The sequence below is a fragment of the Motacilla alba genome, chromosome 3 (genome assembly GCF_015832195.1).
Source record: "Motacilla alba alba isolate MOTALB_02 chromosome 3, Motacilla_alba_V1.0_pri, whole genome shotgun sequence".
Lineage (NCBI taxonomy): Eukaryota > Metazoa > Chordata > Aves > Passeriformes > Motacillidae > Motacilla > Motacilla alba.
This window is the reverse complement of record NC_052018.1, coordinates 18,890,318-18,914,183: the sequence shown is the minus strand read 5'-3', so window position 1 is coordinate 18,914,183 and position 23,866 is coordinate 18,890,318. Positions and strand designations below refer to the sequence as shown.

The 23,866-nt window shown below is 40.0% G+C and overlaps 1 protein-coding gene across 19 annotated transcripts in view; it reads right to left on the bottom strand.

The window, feature by feature from the left end:
- Window positions 1-23,555, bottom strand: part of MYT1L (myelin transcription factor 1 like) — a 307,215-nt gene extending 283,660 nt beyond the window's left edge. For 9 of the 19 annotated variants that reach the window (XM_038132861.1, XM_038132874.1, XM_038132867.1 and 6 more), the window contains exon 1: window positions 16,288-16,874. The gene's annotated coding sequence lies outside the window, so the exon portion shown is untranslated. Of the gene's footprint in view, window positions 1-16,287; window positions 16,876-17,644; window positions 18,084-23,321; window positions 23,343-23,427 lie in introns of those variants that run through there. The other 10 variants (XM_038132878.1, XM_038132875.1, XM_038132876.1 and 7 more) reach the window with 5 other exon arrangements.
- Window positions 23,556-23,866: the final 311 nt, after the last annotated feature.

Genomic DNA, 23,866 nt, shown 5'->3' with positions numbered 1-23,866 from the left:
AAGAAGAGCTTTGGTTTTTAAGGATTTATCTATTTACCAAATATACTAGCTAGAGTAATCAAGTAATCGAAGATGGTTATCCTTCTCTCTAAAATTTCTATTATGATAGTCCTAGATTATCACAGCTACTGTGAAGCACCTAATTCTACCATATATGTAAAAATTTGCATATTTATTAGAATATGAGTTGCAGTTTTTCTCCCACAAAACTTCCTCAGTATCAAGTGTTTGCTTTCATAAGAGACTGACAAAAGTCAAAGGTTAAGTTAATCAGAGATAAGATTTTTTCCACTTTGCACCTTGATAAATTCCTTGCCACAAAGTTCCACAGGGCTGTGACTACACCATTACTAGTATCTGCAGCAGCTAGCTAGTCTCCACCTGCTCCATGTTCACAGAAAGGCAGGCTCAGCCTCATTCAACACCCCAAATCCTTTATTTTCACTTTTTTGCATTGCTTGGTTTGTTGTTTTTTTTTTTTATTTCTCACATTTTCTTTTCAGTTCTGCACAGGAAACAGGGCCACCAGAAAAAGGTCACCTAGCTCATTTCTCTGTTCCAAAAAAAAGATCAAATACATGAGATTGTATTACCTCATTACTAGAAGGTTTTTTTCTGCTTTATAAATAAAACCTTTTTTTAGCCTGCCATTTATCTACAAAACTGAGTAACTACATAGTCTTTCCTAGGGTATAAGAAACAAACAGTGTCACTCATTCTAAGAACAAATAACAATCTGCAACAAGTTGTAGTTTGCAACTACAGAGCCTGACATATTGGTACACTTTCATTTCAAAAATATCTTTAGAAAAATCATATATTCAGGAATTTTATAATAAACTAACACTTCTGTTGAATTGCCAGCTTGCCACAGAGATCCACACCCATCCATTACATAAATCAGAGATGATTATGGCTGAAATTGTCTGGAATTATGAAAGTACACCGAGTCTTCAGTACACGGAACACTGTACGTTAAAAAGATGTCCTGGAATAGCTTATCTTCAGCAACCCCCTGCACAGGATCACTCACATACCTGCATTTGAGGCAAATGGGAATTGTGCCTCACCTACAATTATAACAGTGTGTTTTACCTTGCCAACAGCTGGTAAGGGCCTGAACCTTCTCTTGAACACACTGTTGTAAAGCACAACTGATGATGAAAAGTTCAGCTGGATGGCATCAGTATACAAGACAACTACACATATCTATAACTATATGCAAACCAATCTCCAGTGGTTTTGGCTATGTCGTTACCGCTACGGACAATACAAAGAGTAAGTTGTTTCCTTTAAAACACTGCCCCGTAATTGTTTCAGTCTCAAATCCACGGTGAGAGACACAGTTAAAATTGCACTTCCCACAAGTTAGCCAAGTCAACACCATGTTCTTCACCCACAGCTGACCTTGACTCACAGTGAAACAGCAGTCTTGTCTCTACAGGATTTCTAACATGCATATGTTATTCTTGCTATCAGTCCAAATTGTGCAACTGAACACCTTATGCTAAGTGCTGTAAAGACAATGAAGAAAAAGATGGTCCCTGCAGAAAAAGCACATCTGCTTTGTCAGTCATAAAGCCTTAAAATACAGCTTCAAGTGATTCTATATCTCACTATCCCCTATGACTCCATCTTTCTCTCCACTTGACATTGTTGAGAACAATCTTATTTTCTGCAAAACAGATGTCACGGCATGTGCAATGTGAAAAAATATCTAAACCTTAAAGGTGAGTGATGATTCCATAAACTGCTAAATCATGTCAAACCTCAGAGTATTTTAAGGTTAGAAACATGCCTGAAGGCCTGCTTAAAAAGTAGAGCTTTTAGTTAAAGCAGCTCTCTCTTTAAGGGGACCTCCCAAATTTTGACTTTTAATTTAAACTATAAATTGTAGTGGGTTTATATTTATTTAAAATTTGTAGCTCTACTCTGCGTTCGCACCTGACATTCTGCTAGGCCTGCAGTCCTTTCCAGGTTATTCAAGTTATTCTTGCAGCAGCGGTTAGATACTTTCAAAACAGCCAATAAAATAACTGGACACGCTATTTTACACTAGTACTGCAAAGAGAGCAGTTTGATCCTTAATATCCTAATGTTGTCTAAGATGGTCCAAGGCTGCCTTTCTAAAACAAAATTAACCCACCTGTGCCCTATGCACAGAAAAATACATGGATTCTTGGTTTTCTCCATTTTATTTTTGTATCAAGGAACCTCAGTGTCATCTCCGACCCACAAATCCAAGAATGCTTACGGTCAACACTGGCTAGCATAAAAACAGGCACGAAACAGAGCAGCATGATGTTGAGTTGTGGAAACACAAAAATTACTAGCTTTCATTATTCCACAGTGTCAATATTAACGTTAAAGCAAATGCATTCTTTAATACAAAACAGAGATTTATTAAGCAACCAAAAAATCTGAAAGGACCCACTTCCATCTTGTTTCTAAGCTATGTTTAATGAAGCGCATGACTATCTGTTTTGTTCAGCTTCTCTTGTCATTAAGTATTTTTTTCAAACTTCTGACTTTAATTTATGTGAACTTAAAATGGGAGGACCTATTAGCCCAACCATGGTATCTCCCCATTGGTGTTGAACTGATTCCTACTGCATCTTTTCTAACTTGCAACAGAAATGTGTTTCTATGATTAAAACCAGAATTTTCTGTCCCAAATGGTTTCTCAGAACAGAGGAAGTAGGTAGAGGATTTTTTAAAGACATTTTCCTGATACAATGGCCTTCAGCTCACATTTTCCTCCCAACCTTCTGACCTGCACAGATGTTGTGGATTCCCTTTCACCACCTGATCCAACAGAAGAGTCAGCTCTTGGCTTTAGGGATATTTCTATTCCCACCGACATGTGGGAAATAAAATCACCTGTACATGGCAATATCAGGTGACCTCATTAAAAAAAAAAAAAATCTATATATGTATACAGCAGCACACTCTATCATCACATTTAAACAAAGTTAGACAACCTGACTTTAAATATACCTTTTTCTCACAGTCTCTCATGTGCCTCCACAATATTTGTGTGCCATTGTGTAGACTGAACTTTGGACATGATTATGGCTATATCCTGGTTTCAATGCCTTTGAGAAGAAATTTGTACTGGACCTTCAGATATCCTTTTCAATATGATTTTTCTACAAACCTATAAATTATACACAATATGGTCTCTAGGGCAAAATGAGCTCTTGGATGAGCATTAACTACAAGGACTAGCACAAATATAATTTCATTTTTGTCATCAAATAAAGCACTGTTACCTCTACACTTCTTTAATTCTTAGATCAGCATACACAGCTTTAACATTTCATTAAGGCATGTCAGGTACAAATGTTTCATGTCACTTGATCATAACATGCTATCTCAGGCACTTAATAATCAATCTGCTCTCAAAAAAGCCTACTTGCAAACACACAACAGAAGGGAAACATGAATTATGCTTATTTAACCAACTGGATTGCTTATCTTTATAAGTCTATCATCCTCATAAAATTTCACATTACTGATTCATACCAGTTTTTAAAAAAAAAAATAAAAATAAAAACCAAACCAAAACCAACTGAGGGTCATCTCAACCACCTTGCACCTTCTGCAGCTATTCCAGCCCAAAGTCAGGGATTAATACCAGCTCAGGTATATTCACACACCATGCACCCATATTGACCATTTTGATGGAGACATACTTTTACTGGCTTATTGGCAAACAAGGAGATGACAGAAAGGAAACTCACCAAATGGAATGAGAAAGGAACCACACCCCTCCACCCAGCTCAGCAGGCAAAGGCTAGTAAAGACTCATCTAACACCTTTACTCCTGTTTGCTATTTTAAAAATTACTTCTCAGGTGGTACCATCAAACTGAAATCCTTTTAAGCAGTAGTGCCTGTCATAGATTTGAAAAAGAGCACCATGCTTTTTACCACCATCAAGGAGACCCTGTTCTTATTTTGCTTCTTACCTTCTTTTCCATGTTGGCCCAAAGAAATGGGTTTTTACAAGAAGTCACTAAAATTAGTGAGTAGCCTGGCTTAGAAGTGCTAGTATTAACATTTGCAGATCTGCTCTCAAGCCACACTGTCAATTTGCTAAGTATCTTTTGTATTAAAAGAGATGCAATGATTAAACTAACACCCTCCTGGAAACTATGCCAAGGCACATGGAAAATGAGGTGATTGGAGACAGCCAACATGGCTTAATTGAAGGCAAATCACGCCTGGCAAATTCGATGGCTTTCTATGATGGGGTGACGTGATTGAAGGAAGAATGACTGATGTCATCTACCTGGACTTGTGCAAAGCCTGTGACAGTGTGCTGCACAACATCTGTATCTCTAAACTGGAAAGACATGAACTTGATGGATGGACCACTCAGCGATAAGAAATTAGCTGAATGGTCACATTTAAAAATGCAGTCAACAGCTCAATATCCAAGTGAAGACCAGTGACAAGTAATGTTCCTCAGGAGGTACTGGCATCAACAAACATTTTTGGCGGTGACACAGATGGTGGGATCGAGTGCACCCTCAGCAAGTTTGCCCACACCACCAAGCTGTGTGGCACAGTAAAAAGGCTGGAGGGAAGGAATGCCACCCAGAGGGACCTGGACAGGCTTGAGGTGGACCCACAAAGTTCAACAACACTAAGTACAAGGTCCTGCATCTGGGCTGGGGCAATCCCAAGCACAAATACAGACTGGGAAGAGAAAGAATTGAGAGCAGCTCTGAGGTGAAAAACTTGGGATCGCTGGTGGATGGAAAGCTGGACATGAGCCAGAATTGTGCACTTCCAGCCTAAAAGCCAACCACGTCCTGGGCTGCATCAAAAACAGCGTTACCAGCAGATCAAGGGAGATGATTCTGCCCCTCTACATCACTCTCAGGAGACCCCCACCTGGAGCACTGCCTTCAGCTCTGGGGTCCCCAACAGAAGAAGGACATGGAGTGATTGGCACGAGTCCAGATGAGGGCCATGAAGACAACTGGAGGGCTGGACAACTTCTATGAAGACAGGCTGAGAGTTGGGGTTGTTCTGGGGTTGTTCTTAAAGTCCCATTTAGTACCTTAAGAGAGCCTACAGAGAGCAGGAGAGGGACTTTTTACAAGGGACAGGAAAAGGGGGGATGGCTTCAAACTGAAAAAGAGTAGGTTTCGATTAGATATGATGAAGAAATTCTTCACTGTGAGGGTGGTGAGGCACCAGAACAGGTTGTGCAGAGAAGCTGTAGATTCCAAATCCCTGGAAGCATTCAAGGCCAGGCTAGATGGGGTCTTGAGCAATCTGGTCTAGTGGAAAATGTCCCTGCCCATGGCAGAGGGCTGCAGCTAGATGGTCTTAAAGGTCCCTTTCAACCCAAGGCATTACACAATTCTCTTAAGATCTAAAAATGTCCAAAAAGGAAAAAAGATCAGGATAACGGTGTGCTGCAAAGCAGTTTACAGCTAATTTATATGCAAAGCTAACTGTAATTCAGATAAGCATATCACAAGATAGAAGAAGTTGCACAATGTTACACAAGGAATGAGGTGTATCCAAATCTATTTTTTGTATCTCTACCATACAGCGACAAAGTAGGAATCGCTACAACCATAAATGATCTTCAAGTGACTACAACTCTTTTGTTGAAATCAATTTTTTAACCACACAGACCTAAATGTAGATGTCTAATGTTCAAAGAATCCCCTTCCTCCTGTGTCTTCCAACCAGAGACATGAGATTTTCAGAGAGTACGTGCTGAGTGCTTGGAAAAACAAGCCTCTTACACAAAATTTAGGAATGTGCACATCTCAGTACCACTGGACTAAACAAACTTGTATAAGACAGTACCACATAAATCCTTCAAATTTCAGCTGCAGAAATTTTTTGTCATTTGAGGCTAATGTATTAATTCTCACAAATTTAAAATGGGATCTTTGGCAAACCAAACAATAGTAAAGTCATATGAGTCAAACCAGATCCTCAGATTTAAAGAAAAGAATTTTTAACTTAATTGTAGTTTATTTCATAACATAAATTAAGAAAGTACTAAAAAATTAATTTCTAATAGAAAATCAAACAAGTTCATTTGAAAGGAGAAATATTGTGATGTTTTTCCACTATTGACCTACTTCAGAAAACAGACATCTTGTTTTCTAAAGCATGTGATTTCTCCCAATGTTTCCAGCATTATTAATATATAACATAGCTGGTTCTCAAGATTTGCATCAATGCAAATTTATTTTATATTCATCATGTGAATGATGAATATAAAAGCTCATGTACTTACAGGAAATTTTGTATTTATCACTTGCATTCAGTTTTTTGGGGTTTTTTTAATTCTGTGAGTAAAATCCCTGTGCATATTTCAAGGCAAACAAAACAGTTTCAAGGAAAATGAAGGAAAAGAGGCTAGTTGTTATTTAAAAGACTATTTTATAGTTAGGATCTTATCATAAATGATTATGAATGTATCAATTACACATTTCTTAGTAAAGAGAAAGGTTGATTAATGCTGATATCCTATGCCTTTCAATTTGATACTGTTTTGATCATTAGTGTTACAGGCTACCTGTAAACAGGGGCAGGAACACGCCTCCAGAGAGGACAGAAAAGTACTTCTTGGCTTATGTCACGAGTGTGATACCTCTTGGGGAATGTTGTTTTTAAGCTTACGACAACCAAGGTACTGGCTGATGAGTATTCAGAACTTTGAGTAAAACAATAAAGCAATCAAGAATGTAATTTATAAAGCATGGGTTAATAATTCTATCTTAAATGGAGTTGCTTTGAAAGCCATACTGGAAAATAACTTAACAGCTGAAAAACCTAGAAATTAACACAGAATGCTTTCCTCCTTTCAAGAAATTCTTAATTACTTTAGTGGAACAGGATTAGGCCACTGGCTCTGTAAATGCAGCCATGCAAATGTATTGTCTCTTTATACTAATATAGATGTCTGGCAATTTCTTTTTGCTGTTACCATGGTTCTAATATTCTGATGTTTCAGCAGAAAAATAGCATTTAAGTGTATGATTGAACACTGAGACATTTTTTAGACATTTAAGGGCTACAATTAACAGTGAGGTCAAAATTTCTTCCTTAAAAACATTAAACTATGATCTGAAATCTGTAATTCTCATACATGAAAATTCAGAATGTGTATTAACAAAAAAAAAAAAAAACAAAACAAGAAAGCTACTGATTTTGCTTTCTCAGTTTCTAGCCCAAAATTTTTGGTTCCTATTCATCCACTGGCTAGTAAAAATGAGCAACAGGTGGAATCTCCCAACTTACTTGCATCCTCACATCAAAATACTACAGATGAGTAAGAAAAAGCCCCATTTCTCCTACACCAAATACTTTTAAGCTCCAGTTCACAGCAGAAATATTTTCCAGTAAGCAGCTGGGCCACTGAACAGCTCTTGGGAATACAGGTTGTCTAGAACTCAAGTTAGCTGAATCACAGGCCACAGATCACCTCAAGTTGGAAGAAACTCTTAAGGATGAAGTCCAAATCCCTACTCCTTGCAGGACTACGCAAAAGTAAATCCTAAGCCTAAGAGTGTCATCCATATGTTTCTTGAACTCCATACAGGGAGTCATGAAGCTCCATACAAATAAAAAACACCATTAGACAGGAGAATTTTGGGATTCAGGATAGTTTATACAATTTTCAGACAATCTAGAAGGAAATGCTTATCATTGTGGGACCCCAGAACTCTGCTTAAGGAATTTTGAAGAGTTTAAACTCAGCTTCCCCCAATTCCTGGCTTTTTTGTGGGGTTTTTTTGAGAGCCCTGGTTCTTCCTTCATTTCCCCATATTAATGTTTCCATGTTTTCTTACTCAAGTCTATAGTACCATTACAAACATATGGAGCAAACCAGTGGAGTTTTTATGTCTTTTCATATTTTAGTACCTGTTTTCCCTGCATATTCAGCATTTCACTTTTATCAGATTTTAAAAATATATATAAAATTGAGGAAAAGTAGAAGATGGAAGCAGAAAATAAAATTTGCTATGAAGTAGGAGCACTCCACAACTGATTTAAACACACCAAGACTCGTGGTGCAAATATAGCATCGCATCATCAATAGCAGAAGCAAAGCTTTTAGATACATGACATTGTAATTTCAGTTCTAAATTTGGCACCAAGTTTATATCAACCTTTCAATGGAAATGCTGCAAAATCAGAAGCATTTATACTCTAAGAAATTTGTGGCATGGTGGCTCTGGGAACCTGCAAACCCTGACTATTTAGTTGTGGTTAGCAACTTGGTGTTGACAAATCTTATGTATTATAAAAAGGTGTCAATTTTTATATATATATATATATATATATATATATATATATATATATATATATATATATATAAAGGTGTAATGGTTACTCTTGTAAAGTGTACAAAAAGCAGGCAAATTAGCTAGCAAGATACCCCATTCACACTTCTCTTAACTTCCAAGTACATAAACACAAGTGAGACTTTTGAGTAGCTACAAGATGTGGCTCACTAACTTCTATTAAATTATGAAATCTATGTAGAGCTCTTATTTTTAGGAATCCTTTTGCAATATTGCAATGCAAAGACAGTTTTCTAGACCACAACATTTATAAAGATAGCTACTTCATTAACTGTAGTTCTCAAAAAGCTGCTATATCTTCTCTTTCCTAGTTCCTGAAGTGATTCACCCTGCATCTGGAAACAAAGATACATGTCTTGCTCAGTGGCTTCTCATGTATATTTGGTAAATTAAAAACACCTTTAAAACCAAAAAGGAAGATGCTTTCACTAAGAGTAGAAATACTTAAGATTCTGAATACCAATGACCAGTTATAGGAGTCAATCTGAATACAAGTCCTAGAAGCCTCAGAAGCATATTCTGATATGTGTTATTGGCAGCACTGCTTTGAATCTGATTGTTCTGCTCTTTGAGTAAGCTGCACTTATAACTGCTAAAAAATCTTGAATTTCAAGTTAACCACATTTTACTGACTTTGGCAAGAAGTATGGGCATAGGAAAAGGATGTTCAATATCAGTTTTTCAAACAGAACACATCCATCACAGTTTTTGCAAAATAAAAATTTATTAAATATTATATCAAATAACATATAAAATGACAAATAAAAAGTGCAGGGTGTATGACTCATTAGCGTATGTGCAATCTTGTCATATGCCCTTATTTCCCACTGGAGTTGGCTGGAATTAACACTGTGGCAATCTGTGCTGGCTCTTGGGCAGGTAGGAGGCAAAGGAAGAAGGTATATGGGATGAGATCTGCTTTGCAGAACTGTCTATGAAACACAGTGACTGCTGCAGTGAAATGACTGGGTGTTTTATCCCATACTGCTTTGCAGGGCCTGCATTTGCTAAATCAGGATGCTCAGTCTTCAAGGTAAACTATTCAAGTGTGTCTTTTCTCCAGCATGTTGTGTCACAAAGGCCAAACAGACCTATGGAAAGTATCTACCCTTCTCTTTCTTTTCTTTCTTCTAAATATCATCTGCTTCTTCTCAGGCAAGGTCGCTGGTAAGCAACAACAAAACAAAAATGGCATTGTTAGATTGGAAGGTCATAGATTAAAATCCCCATCCTTTTCCCATTTTTCTTTTTTTTTTTCTCATAAGATATGAAATGGATCAGCCTCATAGTGGGCAGTTCAGAATGTCTGTCATTAATGGCTACTTTAAATTTAGCACCTTTTCAGGACCTTGCACACAGAGGGTGGACTACCACAGATACCAGTTGCAGAAACATGGCAGTAAGTGACTGAACAGACAGCAACCTGTTCAGAAAGGGCAGAGACTCCTGAGAAAGTTCTTCAGAGCAGCTGGAGTTCACCCAGACACCTCACCAGCCTTTCCACTATGAGCACTTCTCCAGAGCTGATAAAGGTGAGGCACTAGCACACTGTAAAAGAAGTAAAAGAGGCCTTCCTCACTCTCAACATTTACATCTGACAGTGTCCTGAAGATAAAAGGGGATGTTCATGCAAAGATCAACCTGAAAATCCATGAATGGAAATAGATAGCTGCTATTGCTTAATTCAGTGAGCAGCTTCTCTGAGCCAACATCAAAACGGCTCCGTTTCCTGGAAAAAAAATTTTAAAATGTTGAATTTGGCTTACTCTCAGAAAGCAAGGGGCTGCATATATGAAGGTTCCAATACATGTATACATTTTATTCACAGAAAACACAGTTTTAGCAAACAAATACAAGTCTACTTTTAACAGTCTTGCTTCTCATCTGTTTTAATGGCATACTAAGGTGTCAGTTTCATTGCCATTGTTTTTGCCCCTGCATGCAAAGAACTGGTACTTAGTCACAGAAATTCTACATCCCCACATATATTTATCTATATTTAGCATACATTTATGAATTCTGGGTGTGGTATATTTTATCTTTTGGTTTTGTTTTTACTTAAAATTGACAGTGCATATAGGAGTGCTAAAATAAATCGGCTATTTGAAAGGCATTTTCTTTGTTTCCTGTCCCTTGTAATCAGACACTACTCTAAGAGAGCGATGAAAGAACTGAAGAGAAAGAACAAGTTCCTAGAGCTGGGAAAAGACAGAAGAAACTAACAGAAGTAGCATATAAAAGTAAACTTACCTGAGCTTTTTTGCCCTTCCAGCCGGCCCTTGGGTTCATGAAGTACTCCTGACTTCCCTCCATGCACATCTCCTGACTCCTCTATGTAATCCTTCTTAACAAGCTTGTTGTCCATATCCACCTCTCAGGTTCTTTTCCATCTCTTTTTTGAGGTCATATGTCCAATGGTCGCAGAATTCTAATTTTTCTCAGCATCCAAACTCTGTATGTTGGCTAACAGAACCTCAGTTTTTCCACCAGCAGTTTCCTTTTAATTGCATGTTTGATTCTTTTTCCCTGATGTGACATTGTTACTCATTCTTTTCATCACAACCTCTCCATCTTACACATGCAATGTCCAAAAACCACCTTGGTTCTTGTGAGAATGCTGCAGCCTGGCCTGCGCCCACTATCCCTGAGGACTGAAGTATGCTATTTTCCTGGAATATGGAGGTCCAGTAACTTCACACACAGTAAAGCCCTCAGCTCAAGTGGATCCAAACATGCAGAGTATTTTAAAAGGTTGACAAAAAATGTATTCATCACTGGAAGTGATAAGATCTGGAGTTTGATGAAAACTGGAGTTTGAGATTGGATGCAGGTTGATCACAGCCAAAGGATCAGCGGATTGTGAAATTCTTGAAGAGCAGTAAATCTGTTTCTCTTAGTAAATACATAACATATCAACTGTACAGGCATCTTACCACTGCTGGAACAGACATCTTTTTCTATGTGTGAGGGTATTTTAACTTGACCTGTGTAAACTCTGGGTGTTTCCTAGCAAGACCCGGAATGGACTTTGTGCTTGCACGTGCTGAAAAAACACAAGTATTACTTTTTAGTGTCAACTCCCAGCCCAATGAATCTGTTTTTCTGGATTTTTAATTCAAGCTATGCAGCATAACCTAAACACTGCAGAAACCTAACTCTGAAATCATAATAACATGTTAGACATACCAAGAGTATAATAAAGATACAAAGAAAGTATCTGTAGTCAATCTCATCATTTTCTATGACATAACAGTATGAGTTCTTCCTAAATATGCACATTCTTCTCTCCCTCCCTTCACTCTCTGATCCAATATCCAGAACTCAATATCCAGCAAAAACAGATTATTTGGGATACAAGCATCATAAAGTCACCTCAGGACACCCCCCAAAAAATCCTGAATATTTGTTCATAGGATATGACAGTCATGATGTATGCAAACAACTAATATAGGTTTATAACTATGTTATAAAGAGAGTTTCATATTCAAACATGGCCTCTTCCTCTTCGGACAACAGAGGAATTGCCTCTATCTCTGAAAATATTACTAAAACAAATCACTAGTGCTGAAAACTAATACACTGAATTCAATAGTCCTGGACTATAAGATGTGAAATAAAAGGATGAGCCACTGATTTACAGTATCACAAGAGGCCTGGGAAGCCTCTTTCAATAGTATTACTTATGTGAGAGAATGTCCTGCTGCAGGACTGAAGAAATGACAGAACACCTACTCCCTACAGTTTATCCTCAAAACAAACCTTGGAGATCTTTGGAGATCTTTGGAGATCTTTGGAGATCTTCTCTTTCTGCATTTTGACTATTTTATTTGAACTGAGGAACTGTTCAGAAAGTGACAAAGATGGACTAGGTTAAATGCTGTAACATGGTACTTATTCACACTACATTAGGCAGAGGAACACTAAAATTAGGCATAAAAATTTTATTCCCTTGGTAATATCCTCCAGTATTGGCTAGAGACAGGAGAAAAAAAGGGGATTTCCCTTGGAAAAATAAAGCAAGCTGTTGATATGAAATATAAATATTGCAGTATTACATCTGCAATAGTATCACTATTTCTATTGGGGGGGACGGGACATGAGGGAGACAACATCACCAGAAAGCCTGGAAAAAATGAGCCATTCAGTGAGCAGTCTAAAGTCTTTTTCTATTCTCTCCATTATGTTCTGCCCATAAACAATATTATTAATAAAAAAGTCTTGAGAGAGTGAGGAGATGTTCCCTTTTGATTTTACTGGAGCCACATGAGAAATGTGTTTGGCCTGTCATTCTATAAAATGCTATTACAAGCCTGTTCCAAAGCTCACTGCTCTCTTTTCTTTGGGGTCAGAAGCAGGATCATGTAAAGTAGGAACAAAACAGCAGCCTTTTTAAAATCCCTCATAAAAATATTTTTTCTTAAATTGCTCCTTTGCCCTAATTATCTTCATTACTGCACCAAGAAAGGCACAGCACTTGCCAGATTCAGACTAAACCAGCTGAAGCCATACCAAGTGAACATATATTTGTTGTATACCATGCCCTTTCTTTTTAACCAACTTTCTGATAAAAAAATGCCATGAAGACATAAGGTAGGAGACATGCAGACCTTTAATACTTCACAAAATAACAGACCCCAGTGCTGGTTTGGTTGGAAATCTGTGACCTTACAGATGTTTATGTGTTTGCCTGGTGCAGAACTATAATCAATTTGGTTATGACAGACCTTCAAGAAACATAAAATTTATCCTGAAGGAAAATGTTTTCTCAAACCAACTGCCCAGATGCATTAGGCAGGTGGGAGTTTCAGCAAACCAAAGGGTCTACTGGCAGACACAACATTGATTTCCTATTGTTTACAACCTACCAGACAGTTCTATACTGACCTGATTTGATGGTTCTCTCTGGGGCACCCTGCAGCCCTGGTTATTTCCACAACCAAGCTGGCCAGCTTCCTTACTTGGCGACTGTGTTCCACATCTGCAGTTTCAGTGCAAACATGCTGAACTAGTATATACACACTGAAAATCTGATCCGAGATCAGATTTTAAATCCGATCTAATAATAATGTTTACTGTTTTCATGACTAGAAGTATGATCCCTTTAAGGGATCAAAAATTCTATTGTGATTTTTGTCTGTTTCCACATTCAACTCCCCCTCCCCACACAAGATGTTTCTCCTTCATTTCAGTTTCATTACATTTTGCCGCTTTTTCCTCTACGGCTAAAATAGACAGAGTGATTCTAATCAAAGCAAAATACTGTGAAGGATTCTAAAGAGATAATCTTTGTCAACAAGCTACAAAAGCTTTGATTTTTTTTTTCTCCTTGTGACTTTTTAATCTAGGATATATGGAAAAGACAATGCTATTTGGTCTGCACCCATTTTTACTCCATAGAAATCTGGCTGCACTTCTGGTGTGTTTCTTGGTGTTTAAAACACCATTGATAATCTTATTAGCATTTCTCATTATTCCTATTATGACAAAGAAAAGGTCAGTAAATAATCCACAGCCATAAAGTTTTTTGGTACTATACCATCAGGAACTTCACATCTTTACTGAAAGTTGATCAACATGATGCAAACATTTATCAAGCTCAAAGTGATATTAAGCTCAGTATTTCCATGAGGATATTCAGCACTGTATACCTATTTGATATCAAAGAACTTTTCCACCACTGACTCTCTCAAAAAACTAATGACTGTTCTAAAAGTTGATCAAGAAATTATTCTAACACAGACAACTCTGTTTTATAAATGTGCTTGTGCAATGCACTTAGAAATACTCATGCTCATTTCCCATGGAAATGCTAATGCATAGGAATTATATTTTCATTCTTTTAGAGTCCATATAAAAGCCTGACTTGCACAGAACAGTTTTCAAAACAGTTTATTTTCTGCCATTCATATAGCAAAGTTTCTATGCCTTGCTAATAGTCTGCCGCATATGTGTAGCATGTATGTGTATATAATCAAAATATTCCTTTCCATATCTTACTCATCTTCTCAACACAAAAATTAAATGAAATAAAAGAGAACAGGAAAAACAGAAGCTCTCAAAAATAGTCCTTAACAAATCTGGAGAAATCATATATCTATGATTATACTGAAGTAGCTCCTCTTCTTTCTTAATTGTCTTTGTCTCCAAACACACAGTTGCTCAATTTTATAATATGTAACATCCAAGACTGTAGAGTAAAACAACAAAGTCATACTATGAACCAAGAACTACTACAATAAAGCTGATGCCCTTTCTGAAAATGTGGGCATATAACTGGGTATTTGAATCTAAAACAAAGAAACCACTGCAAATGTTTAGCATTTAACTATTGCCCTTGTTGGTGAAAATGGGGGGGAAGGGGGGGGGGTGGGGGGGGAAGGGAGAGGAGGAAGAACATTCACTCTCCAGAAAGTTCAAGCAGTAAAATACATAGAAAATTGAATCTGCTATTAAGCTCAGATTAAAATATACCTAATTCTACATTTACTCATTGTAATCATTTACTCTTCTCTTTGTTTCACTTGATAAATCAATGTAGTTTTTAGAAAAATATAGTTACTTAGAAAGATCCTGGTGTTTTTCATACAGTCTTGCATCACTCTGTATTTCTAATGTTCAAAGTGTTGTGTTGCCATCTTAATTGTTTTTAAATGTGTCATATTGCAAACAAGTATAAATATATACTCATCAGACGACACAACAGCAACCAAGTTTAACCTTATCATTCCAAACTTAATCAACCTTAATAAATCATATGGGGTACCTGTGAACTGCCCAGCAAGGGTTAACAGTTTGTTCCAGTATTTGGGGGGCTTTTTTGTTTGCAGAGTGACACGACAAAGACTTTTATTTGTTTGGAAATTTTTGAAAATAAACTATCACACGGAACTAAAATGGCAATTAAAAAAATAAAAAAAAAGGGAGAGAAAGGTAAAAACTAAACATCATTTGGAACTGTAGCTGTTGTTCTCCCCAGCAATATACAAAGAGGTAACAAAACCCCCACACCACTCAAATTACAGCAAATAATCTATTAAACTGTTCTACAATAGTCTCAAGAACTATGTAAAGACAATTGCCAGATAATAATTTCTACTTAACCACAACCTTAAATGCAATTTCAAAATTAGGTCAGTTAAAATGAAAATCACCATTTTTAAGGAGGTTAGGAATCACTAGAATTGAATAAAAATATTCCTAAATTACTACACAAAAAAGCAAACATAACTAAATGTTCAAGTACCCCATATTTTATACACAGCATCACAATTATATAAGAAATGCCTATCAATGGATGCTCTGTTCGAGAAGTGGGATTCCAGTCTGACTCAGTATTATTATGTGAATAAAAAATATCTAATTCACAGATAGCTTATTTTTTTTCTTTTTTCTTCTCTCAGAAAAGAAGCCTTTAAAAGGACACATATGTAGCGGAGATTCACAGAGCTGAGAGAATCACTAGCAATTTGTCAATATGCAACTTGGGCTTTAGCATTACTGTCTAGTTTGTGTTAAATAAGCATTTTTTCCCTTTCCACCAAGAAAATGCATACCACACCAATCAAAACTAATCACAGCAAGGCTTTCACTGAAACAGTGGTTGCTAATTTTACAGGTCTGCCCACATTGTTCTAGAAAATAGGAAGCAGAAATCTGACATTTCCAACAGTCATTATTAAAACAACAATCGCTGAGAGCTCGATCCTGTTCTCACTGGAAGCAATGTCAAACTCCCCGTTGACTTCAGGGAGAGCAGGATCGGGCCCCAAGCTGCTCAGCCTCCTCCAGCTCTATGCACAGGAGTATGTGTTGTGGAGCTGGGGTGGAAGAAGTACAAGCTATTCCTTTGTTAACTGCCCAAAGAGTTGAACTTTCCATCACTTTGTCAACAACAGCAAAGTGCCCTGCAAACAACAACAGTGATAAAAGGACATATTTACCTTGAAAGAACAGGAAAGGGAAAGCTGCAGAATTGCAAAACAAAGTAGTCCAAAGGAATTATCTATGCATGCAGTCCAAACGTGCACCTTCAAGTAGGCCACAGTCTGTCAAGCAGTCGTCTCAGCACCAGCCACCCTGCCTTCCATCTTACGAGATTTACCCAGAAAACTGACAAACCTGCTCCACGACAACAAAACTCTCCTAATGCTTTTGAACGCCCACCATTTGTTCTCCATTCATCCAATCAACTTTCCACTGCACATCTTCTCCTGCGACTGAGGCTCAGAGGCAGGATCCCTTCTCATCTGTATGCTAATTATTTTGCCACATGGACAAAAGTAATAATGCTTTCAGACAGGAAACCAACGGGCCTGAAGTCGAAGGCAGAAATTAATAAGTTTCCACCACTGAAGGCTGAGAAGGTGGGCATGCGTGCAGCTCTGTGGCTGATGGATCAGCTGTAACCTCCATTTAAGAGCAGCAGAGAGGCGACGGGCTGGAGGAAGCCTAGGCAGCGTAGCATGCATCAAGCCCTAGTTCCCCTAGAGACCACATTACTGCAGCAGAACAGCATCCGTAGCAGATTGCTGACTTACCCCGCCTGAGCCCGCATCCTTTAAGCAGCGCGGCGCGCATCCATCCCGCCGGCCCCGCGGCGCGGTGCAGTGCCCGGCGCGGCCGCGCAGGCCCGGCCCCCGCGGCGCGGCGGGAGGCGGGCAGGGCTGGGGCCGCGCACCCCGGCCGGGCTCCCCGGCGGCGGGGGGCGCCGCGCCGGCGCTGTGTTCCACCCAATGGAGGGGAACGCCGAAACGCCGCAGCCGCCCGGGAGGGGAGACCGCTAAAAATACTCCCCTGCCGCTGTGCTGGCGTAAAATGGTGTCTCCGATAGAGAACTCCCCCCAATGCAGCCCCCCCACCCCCCCGAAAAAAAAAAAATGAAGTCCTAACAATTAGGTTTCTAAATGTATATTTTAAAGAAAATAATGATCGAAACCATCGTTTTTTTTCTGCTGGGGTTCCTCACCAGGGTTTCTAGTTAATTCTGCTGAAGCTTTGCTTATATTACCTGTTCACACCATCTTCTCCCCTTTGAAACAAAAGAAATTAACTATTTACAGAAGAAAAGATTAGCAGCCTTACACCATTAGCTACTTGTGCAGCTCAACTTTATGTGATGAAGACCCCAAACAGAAAGCGGGGCTCATATGCATAAAGGGCCAGCTTTGCATGTACAAACCCTTAACAGCGTTTCCCCAGCAATTTGACGTGGATTCTGTGACTCTCCCTGCCTGCGCTTAGCCAGGTACCGTTTACTAAACGTGTCACAAAGACAATGACTGGGAAGAGGCACCTCACCGCCTTCCACGGCTGTGCAGAGGCTTTTTTCCGGCGGTCACCCGCCCGTGGACAGCGTCCTTAAAGGGCTCGCCCCCAGGCTGCCGGATGTCCCTGCGACGGGAGCGGCTTGACAGCGGGGAGTCGCTTCGTTTAAACCCGTCCCCGAAATGTCATTTCGGTAGCAGCGTGACAGGCTGTGATCTTTACGCGGAGGCGGCGGCTCCCCCCTGCCTTGGCACGACTCCGCACGCCCCCGCGGACTCAGCCCAGCCGCGTCCCGGCCCCTGCCCCGGGCACCGCCGCGCCTCCTGCCGGGTCCCGCCCGCCCTGCGCGTCCATCCCCGCAGGCAGGCTGTACCGCACGGGAAGGACCCTGGCTAGCGCACGCATGCAGCCTACACGCCCTCTCTACACACACGCGCGCCTGCCGCTGTCGTTGCCCTCCTCGTTGCCATTGTGCTGCTGCAGCCCCCTCCTCCCCGCACCCCTCCCTCCCTTCTTCCCTCCCGCCCTGCCGCGTCTCGCCCTGCTCCGCGGTGCTCGGTGCGGGCAGCCCCGCGGCTGGCAGGGCACCGCGGGCAGCCCCTGAAGCGGGGGAGTCTGACCCAAAAGTCAGGAGGAACACCCCCGCCAAGCTTGCCCTGGGAGGTAATCCCTCCCGAGCCCGCTCTGCCTGACGCATGAACACCAGACATGTCGGTTACTGTAGAGGTTGCCATTCCCTCCCCACCCAGCCAGCCTTGCCGGGCACCACACGGCGCTCTGAAGGAAAGGCGAGTCTCCGCGTACCAGCCCTTCGCCCCCCAAGCCGTCAGAGCAGCTCCACGGCCGCACTCCGATGGCAGGAGAAGGGCTTACGGGGGTGGGGGGAAGTTTTTCACAGGGATTCAGGGGAAAGCCAGGCTGCTGGGGCAGGCACTAACAATAGCAGAGTCCTCACGACATCCACGCTTTTGGTGGAAAACGCAGTGTTTCCCACAGAAAGCAAAGGGAAAAAAAAGGGACTTACGTGTCTCTTCCCCCGCCCCCCCCCCCTTCCCCCACGCCATCTCCACCTCGCTCGTGGTTTGGGGTTTTTGTTTGGGTTTCTTTTCCTTATTTTTTTCTCTGTCATCTCTGATTACATCTCCCTGCACTCGCAGGGCTCCCCCGAGACCGAGGCGCGGAGCCCTCGGGAGCGGCCGGGCCGCAGGTGCGGACGGGGAGCGCGGAGGGCACCGCGCAGGGCGGGGGCGGGAGGGGGGAGCCGGTGTGCCAGGAGAAAAACCTCCCCGTAGCGGGGAGGGAGATCTACCATGTTTGTGTCGTAGCAAGGGCATGTCAGTTTGGGTTTTTTCCACACAAATCAACGAAGCCTCAGAAGCATATATGCACACGTGGCGATTAAAGGCCCCCCCCCGTAAGTGTATAGGGTAGATACACCCCTACAGATGAATCTCAGCATTTTCGAACGTCAGGTTTACATGCAGAACCTTTGGAAAATGGTATTTGCATTTGAAAAATCAAGTCTTCTCCCTCTGCTAGAGCTAGCTTCCTTATGTTAGATCCTAGATAGGATCTAATAGGATAGTGAAGGCAACTATGTGGTACATGTATCACGGCAGGTGTTGTCAAACTTTTAGAAGGTGATTTATATGGGAAAAAAACACCTCATAATCTTGTCCAGCCTTTGTGGCGGCACAAAGAAAAGAGCCAGTACTTCTCCCACTGAAGACAGAAAGAGTATTTTCTCTAATCAGGACAAAATGTACATAAATCTTGTACTGGTGAGTGTTAAGGGGGGTGGGGGAGGCCACTGCATAAATTAGAAGCATTTACCAAAAAAAAAAATAAAAAAAAAAGAAACAGTCTGGAAAGAAATTTGGGAGACTCATTATTCATTGGCCTAATTATCCTCCATAAGATACTAGGGTATGGGTTTAATGGTGTAGGTTGGATTCTCCCTCCCCCAGCCTGTGTCTCGTCAGTGTGTATTATCCATGGGGAAAAGGAGATGCAGGTCATGTTTAAGCAGCGTTAATGAGAGCACAGTATTTTTCCTGCAGGTTAAGTTGGCCAGGTTAGCAAACTTCAGGTAAAATATGCTTGAAAACCTTCCACTTCTTTTACTTTTTGGCTAGTTGCAGTTTCTAGTGAGTCTTGAAACATTAGACAAACACAGAAAACAGAATTCAAGCATCAGACAAACCCACTACTGTCAATAAGGGAGTACAATTTCAGCTTGACAGGAGTATTACAAGAATATACCCGCTAACGAGCAGCCTTAATTGGCTTGCATATTGTGGCTGTCACTGTTAAAACCTGTTTCTATGCAATCCTATTTTCTACATCCTTTAAGCATACAGTTCTCTAAAGCAGTTAAGGAGACAATACTTTACTCACTGGGCTTTTGATTTTGAGTGAAAAAAATGAGAAGAAAAGGAAACAAAAAAGTAGGAAACTCTATTAAGAATATAGTATCGGTGACTGAGAACCTATGTGAAAGTCATAGTAGAAAATAGCAACTGACTTTTTTGGATTAAGTGCACTTTCTCAGTTTTGAACGTAAATTGTTATTTATCTATAGATTGCAGTGGCTGCAGATGTTTCACTGACATTTACTACACTCAAATCCTTTAAAATGCAGTGTGTTCTTTAACAGATCACCCCTTTATTTCAGCAGGACACTTTCTCTTAAAAGTATTTTGAATTTAGTGGTTTGCAGGAGTTTGCTGCGTGTCCTGGCAAATCCTTCACACACTAGAGTTTAATGTGTGGCTTCAGTTTTTCCAGTACAGGGTCATGCTCATAAAGAATACAAATGAAAGAGAAGACGGTAAAAAAAAACAAAAACAGTTACTGCGCATGTGCAATCGGCTGTTATTAAATGATAACAATGTATCTTCTAGATAATAAAAGTAAAAATACCAAGTAGGGCAGAGCCCCAGTGCTACATAAAGTGACTGATTTTAAGGAAGTTTTTCCTAGTCAGATTTAAAACTGCCTAACCTGAGAACTTGAATATAAAATAGTGTTGCAACTGAAGACTGCAAAAGTCATTTATATGTATAAGAAGACCTTAGAAAGATCTTCCAGATCAATTTTAAATCAATAAAATGCTTCCTATTGTCAAACTCTGGAAAAGGGGCATTTGCAGAGCAGTTGCAGGTAAGACCCTGGGCACAATAGTGTTGTTGAGTGCAAACATAATTTTTTTAGGTGATGAGCTGGAGTATGCTGGGGGACTTTGCACCAAAAAAAAACCCCAAAAACAACAACAACAACAACAAAAACAAAAAACCCAAACAAACAAAAACCCAAACAAAAACAAATAGATAAATGAAAGCATTTAGCTCAACAAAGCACTTTTTACTTTTAGGATGAAAAAGTCTGGCTAAGTATGACAACACCTGTAATGTCCCTCACCTTCTTTGAGTTAAATTGCACTGTTGCAAAGAAGTGCTGTTTAAACTCCATTGTCCCATGGATCGATCCCAGAAAACAGAATGCAGACGAAGACAGCTCTTGGAAGAGAGGAAGAATTTAAATGCATATAAATTAAGAGACTGGCGCTTTACCACAGCCATCTTCCCGCCACGTAATTAGAAGGCATGAAGCCTCTCCTGCCTTTACCTCCGGGAGCAGTCGCTGGGCACGGGGCCGGTGAGCGCAGACAGCTCCCGGAGCGGACAGCTCCCGGTGAGCCGGACAGCTCCCGGTGCTGAAGGAACCGCACCGACGCGCCAAGGGGGGAGGCGAGGGCTGGGGCTGAATGGCGCTGTCTGCAGAACAATGGCAGCCAACTCCAAATCCTGCTATAATCACATTAATGAGATTAATCAGTGAATTAGCAGCAGTCAAATGTCAGGGTGGTGGGGAGGAATCCAACCAAGCTCGGTAATTAACTTTTGGGGGGCAGGGAAAGGGAATTGCCTGCGTTATCTGTTAGGCTTTTCCCGAAGTTTAGCAGGTTTTATTCACCAGCCTTGGGAAGATGCTGACAATTCAAGTGGAGGAGGGAGGTGGGGATAAGACAGAGACCTCAACCTTTGTGTGCTACAAGACAGTCTGCTAACGCACAGTATCCCATTACTTCCAGCTGAAGTCCATTGAGGAAACCAGCACCGTTTCAGACACCCTCCACTCTCTGCAGCTGCTGGAGCTGCACTGGGCTGAGCTCAGAGTGTGAAACTAGTTCTGTGAGCTAACTTTCACCACAGATCCCAACAGGCATGATAAATATGGTGAATGCCAAAAAAGCATTAAATCTTACTCCTTTCAAAAAATGTTCAAGGAAAATACTCATTCTGAAATCAGAGTGATAGGAAAAAAGAGTTCCCTTTAAACAACTATCAGCGATAGATTATCACAACAAATTAATGCTAGGTCTGTTGCAGAGTATCTTCTAAAACAAACAAAAATACACCCATAAAAAATAGGAAATCTAATTAAGTAATTTGGGGTAAGTTACTTAATATAGACAAGTCAGAGATCTAGTCTCTAGCTGCCCTCAAGAGAAGTGAAACTTCTCACCACCTGAAATCTAGCACTTATGACCATTTCTCCATGTCAAGTGTGAAATATAAAAAAATATTCCCCATAGATTACAAATAAAATCCGTAAGTATTTATTTGCAAGAAAGAGAGTACTGCATTTCTCCTTTTCTACATTTAAAGGAGTATCATCAACCAGGCAAAGCATTTATCATACAAAAAGCCTACTTTTATCCCCACGTTACTTCTTCAGAAAACAAATAAAGGTTAAAAAAAAACCTCCTCTGCCTAGATGAGGCTGTGCACATTGGTCAGAACTCAGAAGAAAATGCCATGCTTCTGTTCCATTGAGTTTAATCTTTGTTAGTGACAATCAAAAGAAACAAACCTCTGTAACACCTCTTCCATAAGACACTAGGTAGTTTCTTTTTACTGACATAAGTTGTTTTCTTTTATACTGTTTGTCTACATTTTAGCACTAAATTAATAGGATTAACAGATCTTCCCTAAATGTACATGGACTATTTATCACAACTATTTTAAAATTGAAATATATGCTGTGATGTTTTCAGAGAGTTAACTGAATTAACCACTCCTTATTTACAAAGCTTCTTCTCTTTAAAGAAAATGTATTACAGATATGAAACATTTAAGGTAGTGTTGTTTCAAATATACTACTCTTATACAAGTGTTCCCCTTAAAAGTACCAATCCATTGTTTTCAAAAGTCATTTTAGTGCAAAATACGGTATCTTACGTTCTTTTATTTAATTGCATTCGGCTATCATTGAGCATTCCAATCTGTGAAGCTTCTGTCTCAGGTTCTCCATATCAAACAAGTACTGTCCACATGCAGCAAGTTTATATAAACAACAACATGCTTAATGCAAGCAACATTATGCAGTCATATACTAAACACATTCTTTAGGATTTTTTTTATCAGCTATTCTACAGCCCAATACAATTTCAGCTGCACAGCAGTATTGCCAGAAGAACTTGAAAAGAGCAAACAATGGACATTTAAGTACAAGCTACAGAATGACTACAAAAATCACAATAATCTTCCCAGTTAGCTGTAAGAATCAACCCCCACCCTGCACAAAACACAGCCCACACCTGCACTGTTAACCATTTGCAAGTTAAACATAAGCAAGACATTTCAGCATGGTTAAGAAACGCCCTGGCTTACTACAACTTTGAAAGGATGAGGAGTAAGAAGCATACCACAGAGACTCAGAAAAGGCTGCTTTTTTCTTCATTGAACACAGAAAAGATACCCCATGTTCCAGGGAATTAAAAAAAAAATGTATATATATTAAAATACACCCACCAACACTGAGTTAAAAAAAACCAGGGGGCTTCAAGAAGACTGCAGGGAAAAAGCTCTCACTCTCTTTAGTGTGCAGAAGCTTAGGGGGAAAAAATGTCGCCCTGGCAGGAATGACAAATGCAGTAGGATAGGCTAGCAGGCCTGAGGGATCTGTTTTACTTCCACATACATCCTCTAATGCACGCACTCCCACTCATCCTCTCGAGATGCCTTTTTTTTTTCCTCCACTTTTTTTTTTTTTTTTTCACCAGCTCCAAATCCCCGGCATATGACCTTCTGTTAAATAGATAAAAAAAATTTGCTTATCAGTCATGCAAATGAGGCTGAATTCATTTTCCACAACAGATGGCCTCATAGATAATGATGATGGAAGAGAGAAAATTGAATGTCTCTCACAAGGTGGTCATGGCAACCGAGAGCAGAATAATATCAATAATAA